This window comes from Leucoraja erinacea, chromosome 11 (genome assembly GCF_028641065.1).
Source record: "Leucoraja erinacea ecotype New England chromosome 11, Leri_hhj_1, whole genome shotgun sequence".
NCBI lineage: Eukaryota > Metazoa > Chordata > Chondrichthyes > Rajiformes > Rajidae > Leucoraja > Leucoraja erinaceus.
Window position 1 is genome coordinate 56,869,757 of NC_073387.1, and position 14,656 is coordinate 56,884,412.

Genomic DNA, 14,656 nt, shown 5'->3' on the forward strand with positions numbered 1-14,656 from the left:
CGGGCGCTGTCTGTACGGAGTTTGCACGTTCTCCCCGTGACCTGCGTGGGTTTTCGCCGAGATCTTCGGTTTCCTCCCACATTCCAAAGACGTGCAGGCTTGTAGTTTAATTGGCTTGGTAAATGTAAAAACTGTCCCTAGTGTGTGTAGGACAGTGTAAATGTGCGGGGATCGCTGGTTGGCACGGACCCGGTGGGCCGAAGGGCCTGTGTTCTCTGTATCTCTAAAACTAAACTAAACTAAATAGTAAAAACTAAAGACAGACACAGAGTGCTGGAGTAACTCAGCGGGACAGGCAGCATCTCTGGAGAGGAGTAATCGGTGACGTTTGGGGTTGAGACCCGTCTTCAGACTTCAAACAGTAAAAACCGTGTGAGCAAAGAATAGGAATGATGCAAATCTGCCACACGTTATTTAAATGCGATCCATTCTCAATCATAATTGCTATATTTAAGAGGGAGTTAGATGTGGCCCTTGTGGCTAAAGGGATCAGGGGGTATGGAGAGAAGGCAGGTACAGGATACTGAGTTGGATGATCAGCCATGATCATATTGAATGGCGGTGTAGGCTCGAAGGGCCGAATGGCCTACTCCTGCACCTATTTTCTATGTTTCCATGTTTCTAAGTATTGATCACCCATTATTGAATGGCGGTGCAGACTCGAAGGGCCGAATGGCCTACGCCTGCACCTATTTTCAATGTTTCTATGTTTCTATAACTTTGCACCTGATTCCTTGTAATGTGTATCCAATTTTCAAGAGAGAGCTAGATAGGGCTCTTAAAGATAGCGGAGTCGGGGGATATGGGGAGAAGGCAGGAACGGGGGGTACTGATTGTGGATGATCAGCCATGTTCACATTGAATGGCGGTGCTGGCTCGAAGGGCTGAATGGGCTACTCCTGCACCTATTGTTTATTGTCTATAGTCTATAACTCTGCCATAGTGTTGAAGCAGCCCAACTCATCCACGCCGACCAAGACGTGTCTTCCAAGCTAGTCCCACCTGCCTATGTTTGGTTCAAATCCATCTAAACGCTTCCTATCCATGTACCAGCCCAAGTGTCTTTTAAATGTTGTTATAGCACCAGCCTCAATGACTTCCTTTGGCAGCTCATCACAGCCTCATAAACGGTTTGATTATAATCACGTATTGAAGGGGTAGATTGGTTCAGCACGGGAACTTAACTGAAGCTTGAACTCAGGATGAGATGAAAAGTTATACTTTATAATTTACGAAGCTATCTCCTATGATGTATTATTAGTAAATCATTCCATTCTTTTTTTATCTTGACATTTGTGTGGTTTTTTTTCCTCTTTCTTTCTTACTCCCTATCTATATAAAAAAAAACTAGTAGCAGAATCAATACACGATTGATATTATTAATCATGTGCGACTGATATACATGAAATGTTTTAATCATAATATGTGTTCGCTTCTAATAAAAAAATCTAAACAAAAGTACGTCTTGTCTTTCCGCTGACTGGTTAGCTGGCCACAAAAAGCTTTTCACTGTTCCTCGGTACATAGACACATCGAAACATAGAAATTAGCTGCAGGAGTAGGCCATTCGGCCCTTCGAGCCTGCACCGCCATTCAATATGGTCATGGCTGATCATCCAACTCAGTATCCCGTACCTGCCTTCTCTCCATACCCTCTGATCCCCTTGGCCACAAGGGCCACATCTAACTCCCTCTTAAATATAGCCAATGAACTGGCCTCAACTACAGAGAATTCCAGAGATTCACCACACTCTGTGTGAAAAAAGTTCTCCTCATCTTGGTTTTAAAGGATTTCCCCCTTATCCTTAAGCTGTGACCACTTGTCCTGGACTTCCCCAACATCGGGAACAATCTTCCTGCATCTAGCCTGTCCAACCCCTTAAGAATTTTGTAAGTTTCTATAAGATCCCCTCTCAATCTCCTAAATTCTGGAGAGTATAAACCAAGTCTATCCAGTCTTTCTTCATAAGACAGCCCTGACATCCCAGGAATCAGTCTGGTGAACCGTCTCTGCACTCCCTCTATGGCAATAATGTCCTTCCTTGTGAACACGTGACAATGAACTAAACGAAATCTTCTTGGCACTCTATCCAGCTTTTTCAGACAGAGGGTGGTGGGTGTATGGAACGAGCTGCCAGAGGAGGTAGTTGAGGCTGGGACTATCCCAACATTTAAGAAAGAGTTGGACAGGTACATGGATAGGACGGGTTTTTTTTTCCAATTTTTTTAAAACCAAAACATTTGATCAATTATTAAAAAATAATATTTACACTACAATAAAACAAGCCAGGACCCACCACCATAAATACAATACAAACATATATCCATAATAAACCTCTATACAGCTATGTTACAATCCTTATTGAGGATACATTCAACACCCTGTGGAGCCCAATGGTCCCGAACTCCCTCAGGGTGCCCGTAGACAGGGCGTATTCCCTTTCTAACCCCACCCTGGCACGGGCGCAACCCCGGAGAAGGGGCAGGCGGCCGGAACGGGTAACGCCCTGCACCGCCTGGCGCCATGACTCGCGATGGATAGGACAGGTTTGGAGGGATATGGTCCAAAACGCGGGCAAACGGGACTAGTGTGGTGGGCATGTTGGCCAGGGGCATGTTGGCCGAAGGGCCTGTTTCCACACTATATCGGGCAAGTTACAGCACGGAAACAGGGGCCCTACGTCCAAGAACAAATGGCCTGTCCCACCTGCCTGCACTTCCACATTCCCTGTATCCATATGCCTATCCCCTATGGACTCTATGGGGCTATTAACAACATGCGTAAAGAAGTTTTTCTAAACTTCTGTCCCTTTTTTATCATGTCCTCTTGTTTGAAGCAAGGGAAAAATGTTAATGTCTAAACATCATTTTTTCTATCAGGTCCCCCCTTAATGCGCTCCAGAGAATAAAGACCTAAATTCAACCTATCTCTGTAACTAGTTGTGAAACATGCAACACATGTTCCATGGCTATTAACAAAATCAGCAGAGTGGTGAAACACTTGTCTATCCCCAGTGAAATTCCTGGTACATGCCTATCAAAATGGTGCAATCTCTACCTTGGAGAGCAGGGATATAGCTCATGGTTGAACTGCAATACGCGCTTTGTCACACGGTAAGCTTTTTTTTCATGCAAAAACCATTATGTATACAATTAAAAATGGCATGGGAATGGAGGTAATATCAACTGCAAGACGTCATAGACTCATATAGTGTAGAAACAGGCGCTTCAGCCCGCACTGACCAATATGCCCCATTCACACTAGTCCCACCTGCCTGCGTTTGCCCCATATCCCTCTGAACCTGTCCTATCCACGTACCTGTCAAAATGCTTAAACTTAGTCCCAGCCTCAACTACCTCCTCCGGCAGCTCGTTCCATACACCCACCACCCTTTGTGTGAAAAAGTTATCTCTCTCTTTTGTTAGTTTAGTTTACTTCAGTTTAGAGATACAGCACGGAAACAGGCCCTTCGGCCCATCGAGTCCGCGCCAACCAGCGATCCCCACAGACTAACACTATCCTACACACACTAGGGACAATTTTACATTCACACTAAGCCAATTAACCTACAAACCTGCACGTCTTTGGAGTGTGGGAAGAAAGTGAAGATCTCGTAGAAAACCCACGCAGGTCACAGGGAGAACGTGCAAACTCTGTACAGACAGCACTCGTGGTCGGGATCGAACCTGGGTCTCTGGCGCTGAAGGCAGCAACTCTACCATGCCCTAAGTTTATTCTAAAGTTTCGCATGTGCCGTGTCAGAGTAAGTCCTGAGGTGGGAAGATCAGTTGCCTCGTGTTGAGATTGTAATTGATGGCTGTACATGAAGGTTAATATAATCTGGCCCCGGATATTTCGGCAGAAAGTGTCCCGTGGTTCCTGGAACCATCTAACGCTGCTATTTTGGAATGTGGAATCCAAATATCTAGGCCATCCCATGACACAGCTGGTGTTAACGTTATCAAAACACATCCTTTTTATCTCAAACAAGAAACGCAACGTGAATTTTATAATTTATGAAATGCCTGGAGAAGTGTTTATTTACTCTGGAAGGTTTTGATGCAGACAATGATTCCCTGAATGGTTTTGAAGGAATGAATGAAGGTAAAATGACAAAACTTGGAACTGCAGTCACTGGTTTACCAAAGAAAAGTGCTGGAGTAAAGGGCCTGTCCCACTTGGCGATTTATTCAGCGACTGCCAGCGTTGTATCGGGGTGGCCAAAACATTTCAAAATCCAGCGGCGACAAAAACAAAATGTTGCGAAACTTGAAAAAACACCGCCGGCCAATAGGTCATCATCCCGCGTCACGCCGTTGATTTTCCGGTGACCCTGATACATCAGTCAATGATGCCGGCAGTTGCCGAAACTATCGGCAAATGGGACACGCCCTTAACGTAGCTGCTCAGGTGGCTGCATGCCAAACACTTCAACTCCCCCTCCCATTCCCACACTGACCTTTCTGTCCTGGGCCTCCTCCACTGTCAAGAGTGAGGCCCAGCACAAATTGGAGGAACAGCAACTCACATTTCGTCTGGGCAGCGGTATGAACATTGATCATAAGGTCGTAGTATTAGGCCATTCGTCCCATCGAGTCTACTCTGCCATTCAGTCACGGCTGATCTATCTCTCCCTCCTAACCCCATTCTCCTGCCTTCTCCACATATCCTCTGACTCCCGCACTAATCAAGAATCTATCTATCTCTGCCTTAAAAAATATCCATTGACTTGGCCTCCACAGCCGTCTGTGGCAATGTTCCACAGATTCACCACCCTTTACCTTGATTTCCCTAAGTTAACCGTGGCATTTCTTCCCCCTCCCGCCTCTCACACCCTTGATGTCCTGCTAGTTCCACTGTTCATATCCTTGCCATTATCACAGCTTCCCCCAGCCAACAATGGACCATTATGGACTCCACCCTTCCTGAGGTCACCCTGTTGCCGGCCCTGTTTGCCTCTGGCCTTCTCTATCTTTACACCCCCAGAGAGTTGTGAATGTGTGGAATTCCCTGCCGCAGAAGGCAGCGGAGGCCAAATTCACTGGATGTTTTCAAGAGAGAGTTAGATTTAGCTCTTGTTGCTAACGGAATCAAGGGATATGGGGAGAAAGCAGGAACGGGGTACTGCTGTTCAAGAAGGAACTGCAGATGCTGGAAAATCGAAGGTAGACAAAATTGCTGGATAAACTCAGCGGGTGCAGCAGCGTCTATGGAGCGAAGGAAATAGGCAACGTTTCGGGCCGAAACCCTTCAAGGGTTTCGGCCCGAAACGTTACCTATTTCCAAAAGGATTTTGGCCTGTTTCGGGCCAAAACCCTTCTTCACACTGAAGGGGTACTGATTTTGGATGATCAGCCATGATCATGTTGAATGGCAGTGCTGGCTCGAAGGGCCGAATGGCCTACTCCTGCCCCTATTGTCTCTGTCTCTAAGTTTCTATGCTTATCTTTCAGTCTGAAGAAGGGTCTCGACCCGAAACGTCACCCATTCCTGCTCTCGAGGGTTGCTGCCTGTCCCGCTGAGTTACTCCAGCACTCCAGCTGTGACCTGCACCAAATACTGGCGAACAACAGAAACATAGAAACATAGAAACTGGCAGCCATTCGGCCCTTCGAACTGCACCGCCATTCAATATGATCATGGCTGATTCCAACTCACTTCCCGACCTGGAAGAAGATCCCCTTAGCCCAAGGGCACATTTCCCTCTTATCAATGAATGGCCTTCCTCTGTGGCAAGAGACAGATTCACCAGTCTGTGTGCATCTGAGATTGCAACGGACTCCTTCCACTTTATATCTATCTTCAGCAAGAACTGCATTTGCAGTTCCTTCCACAACACCCCTCTTTGTCTCCCCCGCCTGTCCCAAACAGACACTCGTCTTTTCTCAAAGAACGTTCAAAAAGCTGTTGAGAAATGGGATGGCCAGGAATTTCAGTAAATAAAAGTGATGAAGATTTATTTGAAGGTTCAGGCAAGGGTTTTGCTACTTTGACAAATGTCCTTCCTGGTGAGTTGGATCTTGATGCATGTGCTGATGTCTCACAGCGCATGATATCACAGCAAATGTGCGGGGTTGTGCTGCTCAACTAGATACGGAACAGTGGTTAGACACAAATAGCTGGAGGAACATTCATTGTTCTTTATCTCTCTACATCATCGTCTATATCTCTCGTTTCCCTTTCACCCTAACCAGTCTGACGAAGGGTCTCAACCCCAAAACATCATCCATTCCTTCTCTTAAGGGCTCTTAAATATAGCGGAGTCAGGAGATATGGGGAGAAGGCAGTAGAGTGCGTAGTAGTGAGTATGCTGACCGGTTGCATCGGCAACTTGAGCGCCCTGGAGAGGAAGATACTACAAAAACACTGCCCAGTCCATCATCGGCTCTGACCTTCCTTCCATCGAGGGGACTTATCGCAGTCACTGCCTCAAAAAGGCCGGCAGTATCATCAGAGACCCACACCATCGTGGCCACACACTCATCTCCCCGCTACCTTCAGGTAGAAGGTACAGGAGCCTGAAGACTGCAACAACCAGGTTCAGGAATAGCTACTTCCCCACAGCCATCAGGATATTAAACCTGGCTCGGACAAAACTGATTATTAATAACCCATTATCTGTTATTTGCACTTTACCAGTTTATTTATTCATGTGTGTATATTTTCGAGATGATGGAAACGGATCTGTTTTGTCACACTAGAGAGTGTGTGAAGCAAAGTGGAATTTTCATTGCCATAGAAGGACAGTTGACAATAAGTTCATTGGCTTGAATATTTAAGATTGGGGAGTTAGCCATGATCACATTGAATGGCGGTGCTGGCTCGAAGGGCCGAATCTACTCCTGCACCTATTGGGGTCTATTCTTTCCAGAGAGTGAAGGCTGGGACTCTATACTGAGTTGGACTGCCAATCACCACCCCCCCGGCCTTATGATTTTTTATTCAAATGGCGGTGCTATGTCGCTCTTCAAGGGGCCTAATGGCATTTCTTGTCTCTACTGTACACTGACAATGACAATTAAAATTGAATCTGAATCTATTCTCTCCAGAGATGTTGCCTGACCCGCTGAGTTTCTCCAGCATTTTTGTCCACCTTCAATTCTTCCAGCATCTGCAGTTCTTTCTTAAATGCTGAGCTAATGCAGCTCCTTCTGTCGATCTTTGGTCTAAACCAGCATCTGCAGTTGTTAGTGCAGCAGAGAAACTGAGTAACATAATATTAGTTTGAACTATGTTTAAGAAAGATGCTGGAAAAATCGAAGGTAGACAAAAAATGCTGGAGGAACTCAGCGGGTGAGGAAGCATCTGTGGAGCGAAGGAATAGGTGACGTTTCGGGTCTCTGACCTATTCCTTCTCTCCATGGATGCTGCCTCACCCGCTGAGTTTCTCCAGCATTTTTTGTCTAACTTAGTTTGAACTATAATCTCCTCTGCCTGTTTGTGAATCATATCTCTCTATATCCAGTTGAATTCATGAGAAATGCTCGTGTTGATGTATTTACAATTCACCTCCCGACAGCTGACACTTTGAACAAACTTGCACCTTCCTTGAATTCACGAGCAACTGGTTTACCGGAGGAAGCATTTTATCCGGGTGTATCTCAGCACGGTTTGGGAACAGCTCCATCCAAGACCGCAAGGAATTGCAGCAAATTATGGACGCAGCCCAGACTATCACACAAACCAACCTGTTCAAGAAGGAACTGCAGATGCTGGAAAATCGAAGGTACACAAAATTGCTGGAGAAACTCAGTGGGTGCAGCAGCATCTATGGAGCGAAGGAAATAGGCAACGTTTCGGACCGAAACAATTCTTCAGACTGAGGGACACACAAACCAACCTCCCTTCCATTGACTCCATCTACACCTCACGCTGTCTCGGCAAGGCCAGCAGCATCATCACGGACCAGTCACTCCCTCTTTCTCCCCTCTCCCATCGGGCAAAAGGTACAGAAGTGTGAAAACAGATTGAGTATGATCAGCCATGATAACATTGAATGGCAGTGCTGGCTCGAAGGGCTGAATGGCCTACTCCTGCACTTATTGTCTATTGTCTATAGTCTAAAGCCCCTGTCCCACTTAGGAAACCTGAACGGAAACCTCTGGAGACTTTGCGCCCCACCCAAGGTTTCCGTGCGGTTCCCGGAAGTTCCTGGAGGTTTTTGTCAGTCTCCCTACCTGCTTCCACTACCTGCAACCTCCAGCAACCACCTGCAACCTCCGGGAACCGCACGGAAACCTTGGGTGGGGGCGCAAAGTCTCCTAGGGTTTCCGTTCAGGTTTCCTAAGTGGGACAGGGGCAGAACTCTCCTTCATGCTCGAGAGTAGTTCCCATGGTCTCGAGGCCTCAGTTGGGTCGAGGAATATTTTTTAGCATGCTGAAAATTGTCCCTGAGTAAAAATTGGTTGGCATAGAAAAAATTGCTACTTTTTTTACTAGTAGGTTTAGTCAAAGTAGGTCGGAATGTTATTCGTAGATAATCGAAGATAGTCGAAGGTAGTCGTAGATAGTGTTAAGGGGCTGTCCCACTGTACGAGTTCATTCCAAGATCTCTCCCGAGTTTCCCCTGATTCGAACTCGAAGATTTACGGTAATGGCCACTCGTCGGTACTCGGGGCTCTCGTGGACATTTTCCAACATGTTGAAAAATCTTCACGAGTCTTCCCGTGCTTACCTGCCATTAGCGAGTCTTCCCGAGTACCTGCCATTAACGTTAAGAGCCGCTAAGAGACTATTATCTAAATTGTGGCCAATTGGGAAAGGGGGAGATGCAGCGAGACCTGGGTGTCATGGTACACCAGTCATTGAAGGTAGGCATGCAGGTGCAGCAGGCAGTAAAGAAAGCGAATGGTATGTTAGCTTTCATTGCAAAAGGATTTGAGTATAGGAGCAGGGAGGTTCTACTGCAGTTGTACAGGGTCATTGGCTATATTTAAGAGGGAGTTAGATGTGGCCCTTGTGGCTAAGGGAATCAGGGGGTATGGAGAGAAGGCAGGTATGGGATACTGAGTTGGATGATCAGCCATGATCATATTGAATGGCGGTGCAGGCTCGAAGGGCCGAAAGGCCTCTACTCCTGCACCTAATTTCTATGTTTCTATGTTTCTATGTCCCCGAGCTCCGACGTACCCGCTACGTTCATTCTCCGTGCTTACCACGGGTTCGATTTTTTTTTTAACTCGGGAGAGCTCTTGGAATGAACTCGTACAGTGGGACAGGGCCATTAGTTTAGTCGAAGTTGGTCGAAGGAGGTCTTCACTCTCCACTATTCGGTGTCCAATTTTCCCGAAGCTAGTCGAAGCTAGTCTTCAACATAGTCGAAGGAGATCGAATGAGATCTTCTACATATTGGTAGGAGGTTCTCTACATAGTCGAAGGAGGTCGCAGGAGGTATTCTAGTTCAGCGATACAACAAGACCATGATACTTTTTAAGACTCTCATAAACTCTTCTAAACTCGCAAATTAGGTCCCCGCAGTGCGACAGGCCCTTTACAAAAAATACGTTAACTATTTAAAACCACCTGACAAGTATTTCACAGGTAGATGTTGTTAAATATGAATGAAGATGAGACAATTAAAAATAGTTATTTTTGCCACCATCCCATCTGGAAAACATCTCCAGGCAATGTTTCTAATCGGCCAGTCACTGAGATATGAAAGACAGATTTAGGAAGAGATTTCATTAATGGGGCAGCAGCTAATTGCAGTGTAGAATCACGATTTCAACATTTGAAAAAAAAAAATTCCCGTGATAATTTCCTTGGAATATTTCAGTTCCAGAAACATGGAATTACTTTTACACTTATGCCAACTTTACGAAACTTAACATGAGTTTTAGGCTCCTCCAGTTTAGATTAAAAATGGTTTAGAGATACAGCACGGAAACTGTCCAAGTCTTTCCGACCAGCGATCCCTGGACACTAACACTATCCTACACACACACTAGGGGTACTAACACTATCCTACACACACACTAGGGACACTAACATTATCCTACACACACACTAGGGACACTAACATTATCCTACACACACACTAGGAACATTAACACTATCCTACACACACACTAGGGACACTAACATTATCCTACACACACACACTAGGGGCACTAACACTATCCTACACACACACTAGGGACACTAACATTATCCTACACACACACTAGGGACACTAACATTATCCTACACACACTGCGCACACTAGGGACACTAACACTATCCTACACACACACTAGGGACACTAACACTATCCTACACACATTAGGGACAATTTACAATTTTACCGAAAGTCAATTAGCCTTCAAAAATGCACGTCTTTGGAGTGTGGGAGGAAACCGGAGCTCCCGGAGAAACCCCACGCAGGTCACAGGTACAAACTCAGTGTAGACAGCACCCGTAGTCGGGATCGAACCTGGGTCTCTGGCGCCGTGAGGCAGCGACTCTACCGCTGCGCCACCGTGCCGCCATTCCAGCAGAGCAGTTTTAAGGTCATTAAAATTCTGATTTCATAAACATTGGATAAATAACAAGTCCCTCTCCAAGGAAGGGATTATGTAACTTTTCTCTTTTGCGATGTTGCTGGCAGGATTATAATCCTGCATCTTTATATTATTTATGGTTATGCCGAGAGTTAATTAAAATTTAAACAAGTATCTCCTGGGTGTGGGCTGCGTGCAGTTTCCTAGTGGTGGTGTTCACAGTGGAAACAGCAATAGCACAGCAAGGTGGAGTGCAAACACTGCCTTCATTCCAGCTGCCCTTTGCTTCCTGCCGATACACTCAACAAACGACTGCCCTTTAACTCTGAGCTCATTCATTTCACACAACGAGCACACCACGCGCCTGGGGTTAAACCGAAACGCGAGGCTGAAGATATTTTAAAAGCAAAGATGGCAGAGTAAACTCGTCGGACGTATGTTCCGGATTTCCCAGTATATTCAGGAATTCTTGCTGCTGTAAAATGTACATGATATTGTTGTTCAACTAGAGAGGGAACACAAAACAGCACAGCACAGCACATTAGTACGGGTGTCAGGGGTTATGGGGAGAAGGCAGGGGAATGGGGTTAGGATGGAGAGATAGATCAGCCATGATTGAATGGCGGAGTAGGCTTGATGGAGTATAGGAGCAGGGAGCTTCTACTGCAGTTGTACAGGGTCTTGGTGAGACCACACTGGAGTATTTACAGTTTTGGTCTCCAAATCTGCAGTGCAGAGACGGTTCGTATGTGTATATGAAGAAAGACTGGATAGACTTTGTTTATACTCTCTAGAATTTAGGAGATTGAGAGGGGATCTTATAGAAACTTACAAAATTCTTAAGGGGTTGGACAGGCTAGATGCAGGAAAATTGTTCCCGATGTTAGGGAAGTCCAGGACAAGGGGTCACAGCTTAAGGATAAGGGGGAAATCCTTTAAAACTGAGATGAGAAGAACTTTTTTCACACAGAGAGTGGTGAATCTCTGGAACTCTCTGCCACAGAAGGTAGTTGAGGCCACTTCATTGGCTATATTTAAGAGGGAGTTAGATGTGGCCCTTGTGGCTAAGGGGATCAGAGGGTATGGAGAGAAGGCAGGTACGGGACACTGAGTTGGATGATCAGCCATGATCATATTGAATGGCGGTGCAGGCTCGAAGGGCCGAATGGCCTACTCCTGCACCTAATTTCTATGTTTCTATGTTTCTATGGACCGAACTATTTTACAACCCATGTTCTCGGGGTATCTAAAGCTAAATCTAAATTTTATTAGTTATTTAAGTTATGACATCGGATGGAAGCTGCATACCAAATCTCATTGCACTTATGCAATGTTAATAAAATATATTATTATTATTATTATCATTATGGCCTAATTCTGCTCCTATCACTTGTGACAAGGAAACACTTTTTCTCACAGAGAGTTGTGAGTCTGCGGAATTCTCTGCCTCAGAGGGCGGTGGAGACAGGATACTTTCAAGAGAGAGCTAGATAGGGTTAAAGATAGCGGAGTCAGGGGATATGGGGAGAAGGCAGGAAAGTAGTACTGATTGTGGATGATCAGCCATGATTGCTCCCGATGTTGGGGAAGTCCAGGACAAGGGGTCACAGCTTAAGGAAAAGGGGGAAATCCTTTAAAACCGAGATGAGAAGAACATTTTTCACACAGAGAGTGGTGAATCTCTGGAACTCTCTGCCACAGAGGGTAGTCGAGGCCAGTTCATTGGCTATATTTAAGAGGGAGTTAGATGTGGCCCTTGTGGCTAAGGGGATCAGAGGGTATGGAGAGAAGGCAGGTACGGGATACTGAGTTGGATGATCAGCCATGATCATATTGAATGGCGGTGCAGGCTCGAAGGGCCAAATGGCCTACTCCTGCACTAATTTCTATGTTTCTATGTTTCAATTATCACATTGAATGGCGGTGCTGGCTCGAAGGGCCAAATGGCCGACTCCTGCACCTATGGTCTGTTGATCTTCTGCACCATCTCCACAGCCTCCACATGCTTCCTCTAATGGGGGCAACCAGAGCTGCACGCAATACTCCCAATGCAGCCTGACCCAAGTCCCATAAAGCTGCAACGTGACCTCCTGACACTTATACTCAACGACGAAAGCAAGCACTCCGCTGGCAGTGAAATGATATGTATCTCTGCACCCAAAGAGGCCTTCGGAAATGAGGCACTCGGATGGGAAGTGGCCCGGATGAGTTATGAGCGTGTAGTGGTGTCGCGTTCAGGTGTCAGAATTCAGACCTCACCTTGGCACTCTGTGGAATTAAAATCAATATTAAAATTGCGAACCTTGCCTCGAAGAATTGATCATAAAAGCTGTCGTGGTCTGGTACTGATTCACCCCTTAGCAGAAGGATTTGATCATTTCCAAATGATTTTGGCTGCACCCACAACCCCCACTAAATCCATCTTGCAAGCCGCTCAGTGCCAAATACAATCTTGCAGTTTTTTAACCATCTTATGCAAATTTGGCAGCATCTTCAAAGTGCGTTTTAAGAATCCATTGGTATTGCATGCGTGCATTTTCATACGTACAATGCAAGATGCAATATCCTATTGAGTTATGCCTGGAGTAACTAAATGGGTCAGGCAGCATCTCTGGAGAAAAGGAATAGGTGACGTTTTCGGGCCGAGATCCTTCTTCAGACGCTAAGCCTCATTTAAGTCTGGAGAAGGGTCTCGACCCGAAAGGTCTCCCATTCCTTCTCTCCAGAGATGCTGCCTGACCCGCTGAGTTACTCCAGCACTCTGTGAAACGTCACCTATCCATGTTCTCCACAGATGCTGCCTGACCCGCTGAGTTACTCCAGCACTCTGTGAAACGTCACTATCCATGTTCTCCACTATGCCTGACCCGCTGAGTTACTCCAGCACTCACGTCACCTATCCATGTTCTCCTGATGCTGCCTGACCCGCTGAGTTATGGTGCAGCAGCATCTATGGAGCTAAGGAAATAGGCAACATTTCGGGCCGAAATCCTTCTGGAAATAGGCAACGTTTCGGGCCGAAACGTTGCCTATTTCCTTCGCTTCACTGATGCTGCCTGATGCTGAGTTACTCCAGCACTCTGTGAAACGTCACCTATCCATGTTCTCCACAGATGCTGCCTGACCCGCTGAGTTACTCCAGCACTCTGTGAAACGTCACCTATCCATGTTCTCCACAGATGCTGCCTGACCTGCTGAGTTACTCCTGCACTCTGTGAAACGTCACCTATCCAGTATGTTGTGTCCCGCTGAGTTGCTCCAGTATTTGGTGTCTATCTTCTGTGTAAAGCAGCATCTGCAGTTCCTTCCTACACTTTCCTTAGGCTGCCGTCATCTCAGGTCCAAGTTGTGTGAATTCTATGCAGCACTGGGAACTAGACTTGATTTTCATTTCTCTTTGCATAGACGACTGGATAGATTCCATCTTTCTCAGCTATAGTTTCAGAGTTTTGACGTTAAACGGACACTCTGAACGCATCTGCAGATCGAGACAGAGCAGAACTCAGGACTAAAATGCTGGAGAAACTCAGCGGGTGAGGCCGCATCTTTGGAGTGAAGGAATAGGTGACGTTTCGGGTCGAGACCTTTCTTCAGACTGGTTATGGATAAAGGAAACAAGAGATATAGACGGTGATGCAGAGAGCAGGGTCTGAAGAAGGGTCTCGACCCGAAACGTCACCGATTCCTTCGCTCCATAGATGCTGCCTCACCCGCTGAGTTTCTCCAGCATTTTTGTCTACCATCGATTTTTCCAGCATCTGCAGTTCTTTCTTAAACAGCAAGAGTTGGTACACTGATTTCCCCAAATTGTACGGGTGGAACAGAACTAATGAGCCAAGGAATGGACACCAAACGTGGCAAGCTTACCTCCAGTTCAATGCCATGGACTACAGCAGAATTAAAGGACGTTCCTTTAGAAAGGAGATGAGGAGGAATTTCTTTAGAAACATAGAAACATAGAAATTAGGTGCAGGAGTAGGCCATTCGGCCCTTCGAGCCTGCACCGCCATTCAATATGATCATGGCTGATCATCCAACTCAGTATCCCGTACCTGCCTTCTCTCCATACCCTCTGATCCCTTTAGCCACAAGGGCCACATCTAACTTCCTCTTAAATATAGCCAATGAACTGGCCTCGACTATGGCAGAGTTCCAGAGATTCACCACTCTCTGTGTG

General features: G+C 46.1%; 1 protein-coding gene across 1 annotated transcript in view; it reads right to left on the minus strand.

The window, feature by feature from the left end:
* The window catches only part of LOC129701853 (teneurin-2-like), a 358,384-nt gene that overhangs the window by 1,002 nt on the left and 342,726 nt on the right, over window positions 1-14,656 (minus strand). The window lies entirely within an intron of this gene.